This window comes from Macaca mulatta, chromosome 6 (assembly GCF_049350105.2).
Source record: "Macaca mulatta isolate MMU2019108-1 chromosome 6, T2T-MMU8v2.0, whole genome shotgun sequence".
NCBI lineage: Eukaryota > Metazoa > Chordata > Mammalia > Primates > Cercopithecidae > Macaca > Macaca mulatta.
Window position 1 is genome coordinate 124473737 of NC_133411.1, and position 12479 is coordinate 124486215.

The 12479-nt window shown below is 38.0% G+C and overlaps 1 pseudogene across 1 annotated transcript; it reads left to right on the top strand.

The window, feature by feature from the left end:
- Nucleotides 1-4967: 4967 nt before the first annotated feature.
- Nucleotides 4968-9803, top strand: LOC697535 (T-complex protein 1 subunit epsilon pseudogene; annotated as a pseudogene). The gene has a single exon (XR_013418492.1). The product of XR_013418492.1 is annotated as a T-complex protein 1 subunit epsilon pseudogene (transcript).
- The last annotated feature ends 2676 nt before the right edge of the window (nt 9804-12479 follow it).

A 12479-nucleotide genomic window follows, 5' to 3' on the forward strand; every position in this document is an offset into this window, starting at 1 on the left:
TGGCCTAGCATTCCACACGTGAATTCACTAGGCCAGGCCCTGCCCAGGCTCACATCTCTGCTTGGCTGATCCCCCTGTGTGTGCCTTCTACTGTTTTTCTTGACAGAAAATCACAAGTAAGAAAGTGGCATTTTGGCAAATTTAAATAAATTTTGAACACTTCCAAAGACAAAAAAGGCAACATAAACTGAATATGAACCTTCAAAAACCGTATAGGACACATAGTTGTTTTAAACCATATAAAAAGAAAACTTGTAGGAATAGCAGCATACGTTTAAATGAACACTCATATCACACTGTGTCTCCCTGAGAAAGCCATGAGAACTGATGGGGCATCTCAAGTCATTTTTAAATACACAGATTCTTAACACAATTGCCTTCTAAAGTCTTAGCTATAACTAGGTATTTAAAGAGCACAGAAGTCTTCTTCAAGCGTTCTTTTGCAAAACAGTGGAACAGTTTTTATTGAAGCAAGGATTTATTACTAAAAAGATAAAATGTAACTGTGTTTCAGTTAGGATTCTTCAGTTGCAAGCATTAGAAACTAACCCAGCTAACTTAGCAAATAATAGGATTTATTAAGAGCATATGGTGGTAGCAGATACTTGCTGAGGGAAAGCTGAAGAACCAGGCCTCAACAGGCACAGGAACAGGCTGCTCTGGGAATCTAGGTAGTTGAAACCAACAGGAGGGATTTCTTGAATTGAATGAGTGCCAGCCATTTTTTAATGTTTGTATTACATCGAGATTCTAATCCGGAGACAGTGCATCTGATTGCCCCTTCTTGATCAGTGTCAGCAGAACAATCCGTCTAAGGCTGTAACCACCAGGGGAGGAATCAGTCTCAAACAAAAGCATGAGGCTGTTTCAAGAAGACAGGAACAGATGATGCTAGGATGGTGGTGGGAAGGAGAATAAATGTCTACTCTAGACCACCAGGTGACTCACTGATAAAAGTGTTTTCATCTCTGTCATGTACTTTTAAGTATTAATTTGATAACAGCGTCTAACATAATACATTATGTTAATGTAATATAATGCAATATTGACTTAGCAATCCAGGATGACTTCTTTGCATGGTGATTGTCATAAATTTATACCAGAAGGAATATCCTATGTTCCAATGAAGATACTGTCTCCCTTTCATTTTAGAGAGCAATGAAAAAGAGTGCATGCCATATATTGATTTTGGCATATATTTCTCACAGTGTGTATGCCATATATGTGTGTTCTCTCTTTTTGTTTTAATATTCAGGTGTATCTAAATTTCTGCACTCCTTGAAGACCCATAAGCTAAATAGTCTTACTTTTTTTCACTTTTGAGCTATTAATAGTATTTTGAGGACATGTACTCCAAGCATAGATGGTGAAACTGTCTTAATATTTCCTATGAATCTCTAAATAGCCAATATTTAAAAAAATTTTTTTCATTGTAGATTTTATTTTTATGTTCCATGTTGCATTAGGCCATTCTTGCATTGCTATAAAAAAAATACCTGAAGCTGGGTAATTTATAAAGAAAAAGAGGTTCAATTGGCTCACAGTTCTGCAGGTTATACCTCATGGCTCCAGTATCTGCTTCTGGCGAGGGCTTCAGGAACCTTACGATCATGGCAGAAGGTGAAGGGGAAGCAGGCATATAACACTGCAGAAGCAGGAACAAGAGGGAGTGAGGAGAGGTGCAACACACTTTAAACAACCAGATCTCATGAGAACTCACTTTCGCAAGGACAGCACCAAAATATTTATGAGGGATCTGCCCCATGACCCAAACACCTCTCACCAGGCCCCACCTCCAATTGTGGGAATTACATTTCAACATGAGATTTGGAAGGAAGGGCTGGTAATGTAATATCGAAACTATATCACATGTGAACCAACGATCATATGCAGAGTTCCTTTATTTATGTCTTTGGGTTCTCTTTAACTTTTAAAATTCTGACAGCTAAAGGAATATTTGCTCCTTCCTTTCAGTAACAAAATTAAATTAATCTTTAAAAATTGTAAATATTTGACTATAAAAATTCCATTAGGACTCATGTATAAACATATACTGCCATTGACTGCTGACTACTGTGGTTCAAAGAAGAAGGAAAATGACTGGATTATCGTAAGCAGGACAGGTTTTGTTTTATAACTATTAAGAAAGTGACAAATTGCCAAGCATTTGGCTAGAGCCCCGATTCCTCTTCTTCCCCTCACACTCCTCATTTAACCCACCAGCAATCCTTTAGGAACTACCTCCAAGTGTTAGCCTATGATTTTCTACTTCTTCCCATTTCCACAGCTAACACCCTAGTCCCAGTCTCCTTCTTCTTGCCTACAGCAAGAGCCCTTTGAAGGTTTCTAAGCTTCTACTTGCAACAACTGATTCTCCAGGAGCCAGTTTCTTTTAATAACATGGAATATGTCAGTTCCAGGTCAGAACCATCTCTCAGCTTTCCATCACACCCAGAATAAAACCCTAGCTCCTCCACATGGCCAACAAGACCTGATATAATGCACCTGTCAACCTCTTCCACACTTGTGCTGTCCTTGCCATTCCTTGAATGAGCAAGTGAGAGCCCATCTCAGAGCCTTATGCTTGCTCTTCTCTCTGCCTTCCACACTCTTATCTCCAGAAGGCTGCACAGCTTGCTCCTTTCTACTTCTCAGATCTCAGTTCAAACAGCAGATCCTTGGAGAGGCCTCTGTAACCAGATACCTCTATATTGCCACCCCAGTCCCATTCCCACTCACTCTTCATCTCTCTACATTGGGATTTTCTGCAGCATAATCTGACATTCTTTTTGCATGTCTCTCTTTTATGGGAAGATAAGCTTCATGAGAACAAGAACTTTGTCTTAATTGCTGCTGATTCTCCAGCCCTGTAATGTCACCTATCACATAGTATACTCTCAATTAATACTTGTTGAATGAATTTTTCTACTTCTGAATACAACGTCTATTCCCATGAGCTATTTATGAACCCAGTTACCATAATGGAGAAGACTGATATGAGTGCTACAAAGGTGAGGGTGAAAGTCTAAAAACGTGATGGTACAGAAACAAAATGAGAAGAGACCCTGGAGATCCGTAGCATTTCAGATAACCTACACTGTACCAGACAATATTATTACTGAAAGACTGTCAGTAATTCCCTACTCTGTGTACCTTACAGATCTTTGGCAAGAATGCATATTCACCTGAGGTTGTAGGATCTTAGAGAACAAAAAATGATGAGGAAGTGCCTGTTCTGAGGCAGACAAATGAAACCAGAAATCTAGGCCTTCTTCAAAGCCTAACCTGTGTTTTGACATTAAAGAATTTGCCCAATCTCCTCTGCAGTTGTGGTCTAACTCTGACCCTACTTCGTCTCTGAAAATGGAAACAGACACATGATAAGTGTAGTGGCAAGAACTCTGCACTTGGAGTCAGAGAGCACAGGCTTGATGTTATGAGTTCTGACACTTAGTAACCTTGTGACTTTGGTCACGTTTCAGGGGAACATATTCCCTCATCTGTAAAATGGAGATAATGCACCTTATTCACAAGTTATCATGGAGAGTCCATGAGATGTGGCTGCGAGGGAGCTCAGCCTGATGCTTATATGGAAGTGCTCAAGGCATATTCATTTCCTTCCATCCTGCAAACTCTGTAGCTCTTTGCTTTTCATCCGTCAAACACAAAATAATGATTTGGCAGGCCATATAGGCTTCTAGAGCATCAATATACAGGCTTTAAAGGTTTGTTTTCTGAGCTTCACATAACCAAATGTATTACATCTAATCAGCCAGAGATGCAGTCTTCTTTGGCTAGGAACAGCCTCAGATCTTGAAAATACATTGCCTTCACTGCATTTTATTCTCAGTGCATCACTAAAATGACAAGCTGCTTTCCTCAAAATGTATCAGGAATTCTGTTTCTTAGCAACACTCTTCCCACAGGCAATAAAAGACAGAACATAATTCCTTTGAGCATTAGGAGTCTGCTCGTAATACTGAAAATGTGGCCAATTTCCCCTTATATGCAGAATTAGAAATCAGTTCTCCATGTTGGAAAGACAATACAATTGAGACCCTTCAAAGTACAGCTTTTGAAAAGTTTAGCAAATTTCTTATTCTAGGGCCTGCTATTTCAGGGCTTATTTTTAATGATGTTACAGAATTTTAATGTATTAGGTCATGATTCAAAATTAAGAATGAAGCATTTCTAATTCTAAGCTCTTTCCTCCTACTACCTCTCAAATTCATCTTTTGAGAAAGTATATCAACGTACTCATTTTGACTATCAGCTGCACTCTTCAGTTTTGTATTCCACATTTCAAAAAATAAATTTGTGTGTGTGTGTGTGTGTGTATGTGTGTGTGTGAGATGGGGTCTCACTCTGTCATCCAAGCTGGAGTGCAGTGGCATGATCACAGCTCCCTATAGCCCCAACCTCCCAGGCTCAGGCAATCCTCCCACATCAGCCTCCTGTGTAGGTGGGACTACAGGCGTGCGACACCATACCCAGCTAATTTTTAAATTTTTTTGTAGAGATAGGGTCTTGCTATGTTACCCAGGCTGGTCTTGAACCTCTTGGCTCAAGGGATCCTCCTGCCTTGGTATCCCAAATTGTTCGGATTACAGGCACGAGCCACTGCATCCAGCCTACATTTTTAATCAAGTATAAAATAAGCTTATCATAGACATAAAGTTTGTTTAAAGGTTAAAACCCAAATAAGTCTAGTATTTATGATATATTAATGATTTACTTTTCCATCAAATAATAATACTATTACATTTATTTAGAAATTATGTGCCCGGTACTCTACTTAGCCTTTTAAATGCTTTATTTGCTCCTCATAAAAGCCTTGTAGGGAAAGTATTAATTCTCATTAATCATGCAACTGAGGCTTAGAATAGTCAATTAACTAGGTCAAGGTCACACAGCTAGTAAATAGAGACCCATGTAAGTAATATATTAACCTTTACTCTCCAATATTTATTTGTTTCCTTTTTGCCTTTATTTTGTGCTCTGCTCATCATTATCTTTGATCTAGTTTGTTGAATCTAATTGAATGAATAAAATCACATGTAACTTTACATTTCTAGAAAAGGTAATATTCAGTAGTTTCCCAAGGAAATTTGAATATATCCAAAATTGATACTTAATCCTTTACACTGTAATTATATGTTGCAAAGATCCAGAATTAACACTTAATCCTTTTACACTGTAACTGTTGGTTGCAAATAAGGTATGTTGAATGAATTCAATGTAGTAAAAACGTTTCAATGAGCTATGAGTTATTTCAGATAAGATTCTCATCACCAGAGCCAAATTATTTGTCATCTGTTTGATAATTAGGGTGATTTATCCCATCTTCTCTGTGTCTGCAATTTTGTCATGTCCTGTGGATAACTAGGTGATTAGCAAGCAAAACAAATTTGGTCACAATTATTTCAAGTGTGTTGTCATCTGATAAATCTAATTTTTTCTTAGACACCTGACACTTGATGGCTTGCATGTTCTGTGACTAAAAACATCTTGCCATTATAATTTAATAAGCCACTCCTTAACTTCAACATAAGCACTCCAGCAAATGCACTATCTGTTATGCTGTTGGCACAATCCAACAAAGTGCATTATCATTTAGCTTTATATTAAGTAGTGTCTTGGGAGAGATCTCTCTTTCCATATATATATAAATATACGAGTAAGTAGATATACAGGTATTTCTCTATATATTTACGTATATGTATGTATTAAATGAAGTGTCTTAAGGATAAAAACACAAAAGATATTTAAAAGAGTGCTTGTGATGAAAGAATGTATTAAATACACATTTCTTCCTTTAGCTACTTTGAGGTAGTAGTCCATTGCTAGAGGCATATGACATTATTTTAAAGGGCCATTAAACATTAAATGATTCATATACAAGTAAATAAGAATATAAATAAAAGTTGTACTTTATACACTAAAATAACACATGGGTGAATTTTTCTAGTAAATTAAAGGAAATGCACTATACAAACTCTTAACCTCCTTGTATCCTGGACCTTGCAGGAAGGTTTATTTGAGTTAGGACTACAGTCTGTGACTACAAAATGAAGACAGGCTCAATGGCTCAAAAGGTTCTCAGTCCCAAGTCTTGGCCTCATTACAGGTTGCTCTAAGCAACTTTGTTTTCTGTTGTGGCAGAGAAATGACACTGTTCACATTCAGAACTGAATTCCATGGGCATACCCAAGGTCACATATGATTCTCAGCACAATCACAATTCTATACTTTTCTGATCTATTAACAAAGTGTAATTAAACTTTAGGGAGAATGTCAATATAAGAATGATCTTAAATCAACTCTGATTTATAAAACAGCAACTCCCTTAATACTTGGTACTTATGATCCTGCATAGTTTGAAATGACAGTGGTGGACTAGCTTAGTACAGACTATTATCCCATTCCAAACACGTGGAAAAGCTAGATACATGCACAAAAAAAATTGTTTAAGTAAATGGCTAAGCTTGAAAGGAAAATCCATAAATTTCAAAAATGAAGAGGGTTATTCAAAGTCAGAATAGTAAGTGTATGAGAAAATACCAACTTTAATGGGGGTGAGACCATCTAATGGCTAGGAACTGAGGGTTTAGCACCTACAGAAGGCATCTCCTTGAGTCTCAGTTAAACAGAAGCTGAAACTTATGTGAAACTGAATTTCACATAATTTAAGGAACTCTGAAAAGACTATTCCTTGAGTAAAGAGGGCCAAAAAAACTATAGTTTTCAAGTCCAATGGAAGTAAGAAACTTCCATTGTCTGCCCATTACTCTGGGTTGGATTCAAAACCAAATGCTCCCATGAAAAATCGAAACTTTAACCCTGCACTTGGTACACTGAATCCAAATTAACTCCATCATCTTCATATAAAATGCCCAAGATGGAAATTTAATATAAGAAGCTGATTCTGGAATTGCTAGGGCCCTGATTACTGTGATGGAATTCTCCCAAAGTCCTGGGATTACAGATTTTCCCTTGGAGAAATGCTAACAGCTGAGCATACCTACAAAAATACAGTGACAATCTACATGAGACAAGTATCCATCAAGCAGTGAGCAGCACTACAACAGGAGGATCAGCATTCTAAGAACTTGAGATAGCATAAGGAGACCAGAAAGTAGGGAAGTTTTAAATGATATGTAGAAACTGAAAACAAACAAAAAAAAAAATGGGTAAACTTGTAAAGAAGAAATAGAATTTCTAAAAATAAAAATACAAGCATAGAAATAAAACAAGTAATAAATGTTAGCAGATAAGATAGGAAGTCATATCGTTTGTGAATAGAAGATTTAAGAAAATTAGAACCAAGTACAGAAAGATAGAAGATATGTGAAAAGGGCCGGGCGCGGTGGCTCAAGCCTGTAATCCCAGCACTTTGGGAGGCCGAGACGGGCGGATCACGAGGTCAGGAGATCGAGACCACCCTGGCTGACACGGTGAAACCCCGTCTCTACTAAAAAATACAAAAAACTAGCCGGGCGAGGTGGCGGGCGCCTGTAGTCCCAGCTACTCGGGAGGCTGAGGCAGGAGAATGGCATGAACCCAGGAGGCGGAGCTTGCAGTGAGCTGAGATCCGGCCACTGCACTGCAGCCTGGGCCGCAGAGCGAGACTCCGTCTCAAAAAAAAAAAAAAAAAAAAAAAAGAAGATATGTGAAAAGTTAAGACACAAAGAATGGATTGGAAAAGTCTAACAATATGCCTAATAGAAGTTAGAAGTTTCAGAAAGAAAGAATAAAGAGAATGACAGTCCATAGAAAGATATAATGAGTAATAATTTTCCAGAACTAAAAAGAAAGACATGAGTCCACAGATTAAAGAATCATACTGCGGTCACAAGCAGAATAAATAAATAAATCCACAACAAGTTTCGTCATAAACTGAAAAATGCCAAAGACAGAGAATATCTAAAAGAAAATGAGAAGAAAAAAAAAGATTACTCATAATGGAGCAAAGAATGACTGAACTCAATAGCATTAGAGGGCAAAAGACAATAGATTAGTATCTTCAAAATTCTGAGGGAAAAGTAGCTCCTGGGGCTACACCATGGCATCGATGGGGACCCTCACCTTTGATGAATATGGGCACCCTTTCCTCATCATTAAGGATCAGGACTACAAGTCCTGTCTTATGGGACTGAGGCCCTTAAGTCTCACATAATGGCAACAAAGGCTGTAGCAAATACGATGAGGACAGCACCTGGACCAAATGGGTTTGATAAGATGATGGTGGATAAGGATGGTGATGTGACTGTAACTAATGATGGGGCCCCATCTTAAGCATGATGGATGTCAATCATCAGAATGCTAAGCTGATGGCGGAACTGTCCAAGTCTCAGGATGATGAAATTGGACTTGGAACCACAGGAGTGGTAGTACTGGCTGGTGTCCTGTTAGAAGAAGTCAAGCAGTTGCTAGACTGAGACATTCACCCAATCAGAATAGCTGATGGTTATGAGGCTGCCAGTGTTGCTATTGAACCTGGACAAGATCAATCATAGTGTCCTTGTTGACATAAAGGACACTGAACCCCTGATTCAGACAGCAAAAACCATGCTGGGCTTCAAAGTGGTCAAAGTTGGTACCAACAAATGGCTGAGATTGCTATGAATACCGTCCTCACTGTAGCAGATATGGAGCAGAGAGATGTTGACTTTGAGCTCGTCAACGTAGAAGGCAAAGTGGGCAGGAGGCTGGAGGACACAAAACTGATTTAGGCCGTGATCATGGACAAGGATTTCCAGTCACCCACAGATGCCGAGAAAAGTGGAAGATGCTGAGATTGCAATTCTCACACTACCATTTGAACCACCCAAGCCAAAAACAAAGCATAAGCTGGATGTGACCTCCATGGATTATAAAGCTCTTCAGAAATATGAAAAGGAGACATTTGAAGAGATGATTCAACAAATTAAAGAGACTGGTGCTAACTTAGCAATTTGTCATTTGGGCTTTGATGATGAAGCAAATCACTTATTTCTTCAGAACAACTTCCCTGTGGTTCGCTGGGTAGGGGGACCTGAAATTGAACTCATTGCCATCTCAACAAGAGGGCAGATTGTCCCAGGTTCTCAGAGCTCATGCCCGAGATCCTGGGTTTACCGGTCCTGTACAGGAGATCTCATTTGGGACAACTAAGGATAAAATGCTGGTTATCGAGCATTGTAAGAACTCCAGAGCTGTAACCATTTTAATTAGAGGAGGAAATAAGATGATCATTGAGGAGGTGAAACGATCCCTTCACGATGCTTTGTGTGTCATCACAAACCTCATCCACAATAATCGTGTGGCATATGGAGGAGGGTTTGCTGAGATATCCTGTGCTCTGGCAGTTAGCCAAGAGGCGGATAAATGCCCCACCTTAGAATAGCACACCACGAGAGCATTTGCCGACGTTCTGCGGTCACCCCACGGCCCTTTCTGAAAACAGTGGCATGAATCCCATCCAGACTATGACAAAAGTCCGCGCCAGACAAGTGAAGGAGATGAACCCTGCTCTTGGCACTGTTTGCACAAGGGAACAAATGATATGAAGCAACAGCATGTCACAGAGATCTTGATTGGCAAAAAGCAACAAACATCTTTGGCAACACAAATGGTTAGAAGGATTTTGAAGATTGACGATATTCATAAGCCTGGAGAATCTGAAGAATAAAGACATTGAGAATTCTATGTAGAAGATCCACTACTATGATTAAATGGATGTCTTGTGAGGCATCTACAGTTATTATATACGTTTTCAGACACTGTAGATACTATAATAAAAATAGCCATTCGGTAACCATTGTTTAACTTTTTCAAAGCTGTGTAATTGTAGGCGTACTATCTCAACAAGCTTTTGTATTCATTAAAGGAATCTCCTTAAACAATAACAAAAATTCTGAGGGAAAAGCTGTCTGAGTGAGATAAACATAGCTTAACATACACAGTATCCACTTTCTCCTGCCCTCAAAAGAAGAATATTAAAGGAAGTAGTTTAGGAAGAAGAAAACGTTTCCCAAAAGGAATGGGTTGCAAGTAATGAATACCGCTATCAATAAAACTGGTAAATAAGTATGACTGAGCACAAACTAAAATAGTAACAACAAAATGAGAATGGGAGGAGGATGAAAACCAAGGTGAAACAAACATCTGTGATCTATAACAACATGAAAAATTAGGGCAAGATGATAGATTTAAACCATCCCAAGGTCTGTGTTCTGTTAAGCTGGTATGCATATTGTATTAGTTTCCTAGGGCTGTCACAACCAATTATCACAAACTTGGTGGTTTAAGTAAAACAATAAATGTATTCTCTCACAGTTGTGGAGGCCAGAAGTCCAAAACCAACATGTTAACAGGATACATTCCTTCTGGAGGCTCTGAGGAAGAATCCGTTGCATGTCTCCCGTGGCTTCTGGTGACTGCCGGCAATCCTCGGCGTTCCTTCACTTGTAGCTAGGACTCCAATCTTTGCCTCTGTCTTCACGTGGCGTGCCCCTTTGTGAGATTGCCTTCATGTGCCTTCTCTTTTTCTGCCTCTTACAAGGAACCTCATCATTGGATTTAGAGCCCACTCTAATCCAGGATGACCTAATCTTGAGATCCTTACCTTAATTATATCTGCAAAGACCCTTACCCCAAATAAGGTTGTATTCTAAGGTTCTGGGTGGACGTATTTTTTGAGGAACACAAGTCAACCCAGTGTTCATGTTAAAAATGTAAAAGTAGCTACTAAAAAGGTTTTTCTAAAAAGTAGAATGTATACATTCTAAACCAACAGAGAGAAATAGAAATCTCCTTGAGATTTCTCAAGGAGAAAGCAAGGTAGGACGGTAGGAAAGAAGAAATAAAAGCATGGTGAATCATAAACCAAAGTCCAAATAAATTAGATATGATTTTACATGCAAACAAGTTAAAATGCAATTGTTGAGACAAATTCAGATTAAAACAAGACCCACACATACCATTGCTTCTCTAAATATTCACAGACATGTGTTTCATTCTCTTTATTACCTTCTTCAGTGCCTTAGCTTAGCAAGACAGAAGTACATTTTCATTTGATTGGTGTCCTCAAATCATTTTCACCTGTGACATTAAGCTCAGCCTACAGAGGTTACAGAATAGAAAAAAGGAGAAAAGTCTCTTTCAAGCCAAATTTCTCCTTTTCGGGTGGTAGTCAATGGTTAATTTTTCTGGATCAGCTTTAAAATTTTTTATTTTTGAAGTACTTTTAGATGGCTTAAAATATTAGTAAAAGGTTAAAGCTGTAAGATTTATTTTTCATCCCCCATTCATCTTTATTCTTCTGCCAATTTTGTTTTAATTACTAAAAAAATTCTTTGAAATTCCTGACTACAAAGAACAACTCTTGTTACCAAACCTGTAGACTATGACTGATTTTCAATCATGCTGTGCACGAATTCTGAATATACAACATGGGTCAGTGTTAATGAGTTCAGAATTTCTTTTAAAAAGTCATTTGCAAACATACACACACGCTCATCCAAATGGTAGCTCTTACAATTTTACCTAAGAAAAATTATGAATTTCAAAATAAGATGCAAAGTACAAATTTTGAGCACAATAATGATGTCAAAAAGATGAAGAAAATTTAGTCAATGGACTAAATGGACTTTTCCCCTAACCCCCATCTTGATTAAAAGATGCAATAGCCAGCTAGCCCTAAACAGTGTGAACTATGTTTGTTGTTTTTTTTAAGTGGATAATCAATATAGAAGCAATTTTAATTCAAGACGCACTCCAATTCTTATTAAACATAAGTCAGACTATGGGAGAAAGAGTCTTTATGACCTAAGGGAAATAAGTTTTTGGGGAATTTATTGTGTAAATTTATACATTCAACAAATTTATTGACCATCAAGCACTATCCAGTGAGTCGTATATAAAGATGAATTATAGAATCCTGCCATTGAAGAGAGCCTGGTAGTACCAAAAAGTAAAAACTAAAAAGAAAAAAAATAGGACCATGTCAAAAAGATATGGCTCCCAAAGGCCAAAGCTGGAACAATCTGAGCAACAAAACAAATAATTACAGTACTGGATAGTACGGCCAAAATTATAAAATACATATCTACAAGTCTACACTGAAAAATGAGTGACTAAATTGATCTCCCTTACATTAGAATTCCAAATTATGTATGTAGATACCCCTCCCAAGAAAATGGAGCTTAACTCCTCTCCCTGTGAGCACTGTTGGACTTAGTGACTTGCTTCCACAGAATAGAATATGAAATGAGAAAACAGTAACTTTATAATGGAGAAACCTAGCACATACCATTTTAACCAAGTGATCGAGGTTAAACTTAGCAGTGATGTCATGTTTATATCATGTACATCTTCTGTGGAAAACTATAATCCCAGTATAGTCATGAGAAAATATCAGACAAACCCAAATTAAGGGATGTTCTACCAAATATCTAACCCGTACTCTTTAAAAATGTCAAGATCTGTAAAAACAAGGA